Consider the following 8,017-nt stretch of genomic DNA (forward strand, 5'->3'; position numbering starts at 1 on the left):
GAAACTTGTAGCTGACGGAAAAGTATAATACAGCCTGAAGCAGTTCCTACTGAAAGAGGAAGCTTACGGCAATAATCAGAGATGACATTCGCTATGAGTTATTGTCTGGTGGTATTAGTCAGCCACTTCATATGGATATTATATTTTTCTTTTAATGTATCCGGTGGTGTAATTTTAATGTTTGGTAATATTGCATGCTGATTATTATTCCAACCATGGCTTTAACTTCCAGTGTATAAGACATAGAATCTACTATGGAGAACCCTAGGGTGCACTTAGTGACAGCTATGAATGATGGATGAAGAAGAAAACTAAGTACACCTGCATTAGTTCACTGAGGCATCATAATGCCTGTAGATTACAGTAATATTACTTTCTTCATATGCTGTGATGTCACAATGTACACAGTGATTTTTTTGTGTATTATCCCTGTGCTATGACATCACTGTGTGCATTATCCCTGTACTATGACATTACTGTGTGCATTATCCCTGTACTGTGACATCACTGCGTGCATTATCCCCGTACTGTGACAATCACTGTGTATATTATCCCTGTACTGTGATGTCATAGTGTTCATTATCCCTGTACTGTTATATCAATGTAAGCATTATCACTGTACTGTGAAATCACTGTTTATTATTCCTGAACTGTCATATCACTGTGTACATTATCCCTGCACTATGACATCACTGTGTACAGTACACCCAGCGCCGCACCTCTAATGAGGCGAGGTGAGGCGCCCACCTCGGATGGAAGACCGGGGGGGGGCGGCAGAACGGGCGATTTTTTTATTTATGTTTTTTACTGTTTTTGGTACTTTTCCGTTATCGGGCCGCATCACAGTTCAGCATCAGCATCGGGACATGCTGAACTGCTGACTGCTGGCCCGATGCTGGCTGACACTGGAGCTGTGTAAAGGAGCAGCGGATCAAAGGACACCAAAGAGGGGCGCCCAGGCCCTGCCCTCACTCGCGGTGCGGAGAAGATGGTGGAGCCCGGCCTGGCATGAGCGGTGTAGCACCGTGACAGACAGACGGTGTGTGCGTGTCACTGCAGCCGCAGCATCAGTGGGTGACGTCCAGCCTCACCGTGTCCTCCCCGCACTGGGACGTGCAGCCGGGCCACTGACAAGCTTTTGCTCACTGACAATCACCGCAATCCTCAAGTCCACCCACGCCCCGACCTCGTCACTATCCTCTCCGCACCGCGAGTGAGGGCAGAGTCTGGGCGCCCCTCTCTGATGTCTTGTGATCCGCTGATCCTTTACACAGCTACTGTTTTTTCTCTGAACCAGTGCAAGGAGAGCGTCTATGTATCAGCGTAGGCGGTGTCATCACGCCACCTACGCTGAGACGCAGTGCACTGCCAGGAGAAGAGGATCGTGGAGGCAGCGGGAGCAGCAGCAGTGAGGTCGGTAAGTATGACAACTTTTTTTTTTTTTTTTTATAATAGGCCACTACCTGCTGGAGTATCCCCAGCAGGTAGCGGCCTATTTACCAACCTCCCCGGACCTGTTCACTGCCGCCCCCACTTTCTTTGTATTATAGGCGGAGGGCAGCAGTGAATAGGCCCGGGCCCAGGCCGCAATCCCACTGCCATTATTATTATACGCGGGGGTCTTTTCAGTCCCCCAAGTATAATAATCGTAGCCCCAGGGAAGGTGAGGGAACATAATAAACACTGTTATTCACCTCTCCGAGATCCGATGTTACTCCTAGGAGGCTTCGGGCCTATATGGTAATGTCCCAGACGTCATGTGGTCTGGGATATTACCATATAGGCCCAAAACCTGTGTTAGTAGTAATAGCCTGTTACTGCTAGCACAGGCTTTGGGCCTGTATGGCAACAGGCTATTAATACTAGCAAAGGTTTTGGGCCTGTATGGTAATATCCCAGACCATGTGACATCTGGAACATTACCATATAGGCCTGAAGCCTCCTAGAAGTAACATCGGATCCCGGAGAGGTAAGTAACATTGTTTATTATGTTCCCTCACCTCCCCTGGGGCTCTGATTATACTCGGGGGGAGGGGGGGGCTGAAAAGACCCCTGAGTATAATAATAGTTCAGGCGTGTGCAACTGTGGGGCATAATAGAGCTTGAAGGGTCCACTGTGGCCCCTGTAACCTCTATTGTGCCTCACAGCGGCCCCCCTGCAACCTCTATTATGCCCCACAGTCTATTATGCCACTGTGAAGCATAGTATAGGCTGCAGGGGCTGCTGTGGGATATACAGTATATATATATTGGGTTGGGTGCGTGGAGAAGTGAGGAATCAAAGATGTCTGTGTTTCAAACTTTACAGAGTCAAGTGACAGCTGGAAGAAGTGGTCATGGCGGTCCAAAGGGAAGAGACGGGAAATGTGGGAAGACGTCTCCTGTGAGTATTACTGCACAAAATATTACTGCATTGTATTTATTGTAATGTTACCGCTAGCACCCCCAACAGTTTACCCCCCCCCCCCCCCCGCTGTCTGAGGCGGACTATCAAAAGATGAACAACACCCCCCAGCAGAGAGGCTAGGTTCACCACCGATTACACCTGTGCTGTGATTTCACCATAGGCATTATTTGTGTGCTATAACATCGCTGTGTGCATTATCCCTGTGTGTAAAGGAGACCAGTATAATCAAACATTTTTGAAGTTGTGAACAACAGGTATAACTACATCATATAATAATATGTAAGGATATAGGTGTTAGAAAAAAGTAACTGGTAGTATATAAACCTGTACAGTACATGGCAACAATTCTATAATAAAATTGGCGGAAAGAAATGATGTGAACATAATGTTAGGCCACGTATGATATTGTAGTTTTGCTGTGTTACAAAGCATTAGCATTTCTTCTTCATTATTCTGCCAGTGTTTCCTAATCCCACTTTCACATTTTGTTCCTATGTGACCTAAATATTGTATTCTGTACTGGCACTCCAAGCATAAATAATCTAACATGTCAAGAGCCATTGCATCTAAGGCATATAATTTTTACTTGCATATGAAGGAAATGAAGCAGTTTTGCTATTCTGTATGTTTGCTATGTTCTGCCAATAACAGGACACAATAAAATCATTTTACCAGTTGTTTGTGTTTATCCTTTTTAATAAATCTAAAATCTATAAATCTATACTTCTTGGTCATTCAATTATATCTGTCAACTGCTATGATTTCCAAGGCTCTACAATTTAAGAATTCTTGTATGTATAGTGAAGTATGTTTGCTGATATATTCCAGTAAGACGTAGTTACCCTCTATCCAAACCATACCATACCATGAGCAGTAACCTGCTAATTGATGTGGGTCTGAGATTTGGGAACCGTACAGATCACAAGAAGTGAAGAGTTTTGCAGCCCAAATGCCTACTGCCGCTTCATCTCTATGGGAACTAATAGATGTCAAGCATAGTACTTGGGCTATCTTGAATGGTTCCTCTTGAAATGAAAGTAGCAGTAGAACATATTTTCACTATGCTCGGTCATCCATTGATCTCAAGAACACATGGAAAAGTTATACACCTTGGAAAATGGTAAACATAACTGGGGAAAATTTCACATTCTAGATTGTGGACCCTGTAATGACAAGGATTAAACACTCTTGTTAGTAAACATAAGAATTTTCACTCTACTTACCTGGTTTACCCATAAAATTATAATCCACTATGATCATAAGGGGAATTTACATATTGTGATGTACGGGGGATTCAGAAGCTCTGGTTTCTTTCCCAAAAGCAGTCTTTATTGCAGCAGACAAGCTTAAAGGTACAGGCAGTGCTGCTCAGCAGCTCAGCATGTCAAAACAAACAAATGAAAATAAAGACCTTCGCCTCTCCGGCGGCTTACTAAACGAGTTATTCCCTCACTAATCAGGGGGTCAGCCTATTGCTGACCTCCTAACAAACAGGATTCACAAGTAAACAAGGGGTACACATACCCGGCCCTTTAACAGTGTCCTTTTTGGCAGAGTTTTTCCAGACTGGTTGATTGAGTGTGTTTCTGTCTCTCTCCTCTCTCTCACTAACCAGCCCACCTGTGCTACTTACAGAGCTCTGCTGGTCTGTTTCCATGCCTGGAATGGATTGCCCTGCAGGACTGACCCGAACTTTACTCCAGTCCGGGACCTACAAGCTAAACGCCTGTGCATACTGCAACAGTCTTGGGGAAAAATAGCGGTTCTCCCATACTATACCTCTCTCCACTTCACAATATATATATAATTGCTTGCTCAGGTAAGTTAATCAATGAGGTGCGATATATTGACTCCATTATTTTACCTATAATTTGTGTTTCAAAAATTCAAGCTCATATAGGGGCCACACAGTGGCTCAGTGGTTAGCACTGCAGCCTTGCAGCGCTGGAGTCCTGGTGTTCAAATCCTGCCAAGGGCATTAAACCATCTGCAAGGAGTTTGTATGTTCTCCCCATGTTTGCATGAATTTCCATCCCATATTCCAAAGCCATACTGATAGGGAAAAATGTACATTGTGAGCTCTATGTGGGGCTCACAATCTACATTTAAAAAAAAAAATTCAAGCTCATATGGATCTTATTTACAATGCTGTATATAATAGATACACATTTTCTTTAGAACACATTACTTCTCAAGCTTACATACTGTCAGCACTTTACATACATGGTCTTGACTTACTTCACCCACTAGTACTCGCAGTCTAAATTTCCTATCAGTATAACTTGAAAGTATCGGAGAAATGATAGCAAGACGTGGGGAGAGCATAAATACTCAACGGGGGGATTCATACCCAGGATCTTGATGCTAACAGTGGCACAACGCTGCTGTTCTCAGAATAAATGGGTCAAGAAGTATTTGCAAACTACTATGTTCCTGGCAAGACTGTGTTTCTTATTAGTTGCAATGTACTCATTCATAGGACTGATACTAACCAGATCTTGGAATGTACACCTCTTTTTAGCTAATAATGTCCTATGGGGACAGTATAGTTAGACTGTGTCCAGCGTTGTTTTCACAGATTGCTGAGAGGTAAAGGATGAAGCTGCACATTTTAACATTATCAGTGTGTGTCTGTGTTTACAAGATGAAAAGGGTAAGAGTTGCCTTTCACAAGCCGTTTTCTTTACAAATTAGCTCATTTTACACAGGATGTGGTTTCATTCTTCGTTTTTTCTTTTGTTTTTTAGCATTTATTTGCTTAGGATTGAAGTGACCTTTTGCATCTAGTAATGGAAGTTGCATGAAAATTCTTTTGGGGTTGTTTTGAAGCTACAACTATTAACAGATTTTAAATTAATTAGGCTAAAAGGCATTTCAATTAGGGGGCGTTCACACTATCGCTGCCGTTCGCTGTATGTACAACTTTGTGTCTGTGCAAAAAAAAAAAAAAAAACGGTTTCCAGACAGAGAATCTGCATACGGACACTAGCAGTTACTTTTAAAAACCCATTCAAATGAATGGGTTTTAAAGCTGACCACCACCAAGCCGTCCCCTGTCCAGTTTCTCTGGGGTTTAGGATGAAAACCCTGGGGCGGACAGTGGCGGTAGTGTGAACGTCCCCTTAGAATTCATAACCCAAAGCAAATATTGTATATGTGCCTAGTGTACTGCAGTATACGAATGGTATCTTCCACTTACTGTGTACTATATAGTGCCCAAATACAAAGATACAATATCTAAGCAGGGCAGTAGACCAAAGCACCAACTTCAACTCTGACTCTTCTATTTCTCCACAGTCTTTCTCATGCTCTGACTCACACTCATAAATGTCTGACAACCATGGTCAGACTGAAGCTGCAAAGCTACTCTATTTAAAGGGGATGTCCAGGATTGGGAGATTTTTGATGCTGATAACTTTTCGACAGTATCAGATTGATCGGGGTCTGACCCCTGAGTTCCAAAGCGTTCAGCTGATCCAACCTCTACAGCCATATACTAAGTATATGGTCACATCTGAATGGAAGCAGGGCTACAGTTCTAGGAGTCACCATTACAGTGTACAATGCTCTGTACACTGTATGGAGCTTCCAGTCCATGCAGTACAGCGGTGGTACCTGGAACTTGAATAGGAGCAGGGCTGCTCCTGGCCATATACTCAGTATACTTAGCTTAAGGCAGCCGCATCAGCTGATCAGTTTGAGGTTCCAATATCGAATTCCGATGATCTGCTACTGATCCAAACTTGTGGACAGGTTATAAGTATCAAATATCTTCAGATCATGGATAGCTTCTTCATGGAAAAAATCTACTGGTTGAATTTGTATGAAAGTAAATAAAAAAGTATAATATAATTAAAAATAATCAAGCATTTTATTTTAAAGTTGTAGTCGGGAAAAGATACTCCACCCAAAACTGGCCCTGATTCCAATTCCACAGCCCTGTGTCATAGTAACATTGGAACATTCCTGTAACTACACTGCCCAAGCAATAAAATAGAGAATTTAGCTGAATCCTTTACAATTCTGACATGGATTTTTATATCTCTCATCTCACCTAGTCTGCAAGATCTACTTTATAATGTACTGTACAGTATGCAGATGGCATGGAAAGTGTTAACAAATCCTCTATGGAGAGGCAGCTGCAAAGGAAATACAATAATGTCTGAAAGTTTTCTGCCTCTTAATAAAATGAGCATGTGTTCAGTCAAAATAGAGAGCAGGAGTAATATAATGTCAGATGAAGCAACTTTTAGAAAGTATTATACGACCAACACCAGAGCTTTTCAAGGAACAAAATGTGAGAAAAACATGTACAAGAAGGAATTGTATAGGTGCCCATAGATTCCTAATTTAATATGGATCAAAAATGGAGTCGTGATCCCAATAGTGGACACTATCAATCACTATCAAGGGAAAAGCCTTGAAGATATATAAAACAAAACCTTTAATAATTCTAACAATCTAAATATGTATGCGTATTAAAGGGGTATCCCCAGGTACATAACTATTTTAAAATTTGTAGATAATTAAAAGTTAAACATTTTTGCAAATATAAGTAATTAAACATTTTGCAGAAATTTAAAGATTTTCTTTTAAGAGGACCTTTCATGGTTTGGGGCACAGGCAGTTCTATATACTGCTGGAAAGCCGACAGTGCACTGAATTCAGCGCACTGTCGGCTTTCCCGATCTGTGCCCCGGGTAAAGAGGTATCGGTCCCGGTACCGTAGCACTTTACAGTCAGAAGGGCGTTCCTGACAGTCAGTCAGATATGTACTTCTCCACAACAGCGCCTATCGCGCTGTACAGTGTGGGCCCCCCCTCTGCTCATAGTGCTCGTCCATAGACAAGTATTATCAGGAGGAGAGGAGGCGTTCCTCCCTGGTCTCAGAGCACAGTGCTATTGGCGCTGCTTGTACAGAAGGACGTACCTGACTGACTGTCAGGAACGCCCTTCTGACTGTAAAGAGCTACAGTACCGGGACCGAAAACTCTTTACCCGGGCAGGGCCGCCAATAGGCCAGTACTACTGCTACTGGCGTCAGGGGCCGGCCAAATTTAAAAATTGGGGGGGCCCGGGCCCCTGGGGCCGGCAGCAGTCATTGTATGTCCCGCTTGTTTCAACTCAGATCTGCGTCCAGAGGACGCAGATCTGAGTTGAACACATACGCGGCTGAAGCGAGGAGCTGACACAGGTCAGCTCCTCGCTTTGCCGCTGCCCGCCTCTCTCGCTGACACATGCGGCTGAAGCGAGGAGCTGACCTGTGTCAGCTCCTCGCTTCGCCGCTGCGGCCTCTCTCGCTGACACATATGCGGCTGGCTCAGCCGCATATGTGTCAGCGAGAGAGGCGGCAGCGGCGAAGCGAGGAGCTGACACAGGTCAGCTCCTCGCTTCAGCCGCATATGTGTCAGCGTCAGCGAGAGAGGCGGCAGCGAAGCGAGGAGCTGACACAGGTCAGCTCGCTTCAGACGCTGAAGCGAGGAGCTGACCTGTGTCAGCTCCTCACTTCGCCGCTGCCGCCGGCTACCCGGCAGTGTAACTGTGCGCCAGTAAGAGAGAGAGGCGCGCAGAGAGCAGCGGGGGAACGAGGAAAAGGTAAGTGTAATGTGG

General features: G+C 44.2%; 1 pseudogene; it reads left to right on the forward strand.

Moving 5' to 3' along the window:
* Window positions 1-7,697: 7,697 nt before the first annotated feature.
* Window positions 7,698-7,812, forward strand: LOC142205418 (small nucleolar RNA SNORA17; annotated as a pseudogene).
* Window positions 7,813-8,017: the final 205 nt, after the last annotated feature.

The sequence above is a fragment of the Leptodactylus fuscus genome, chromosome 5 (genome assembly GCF_031893055.1).
Source record: "Leptodactylus fuscus isolate aLepFus1 chromosome 5, aLepFus1.hap2, whole genome shotgun sequence".
Lineage (NCBI taxonomy): Eukaryota > Metazoa > Chordata > Amphibia > Anura > Leptodactylidae > Leptodactylus > Leptodactylus fuscus.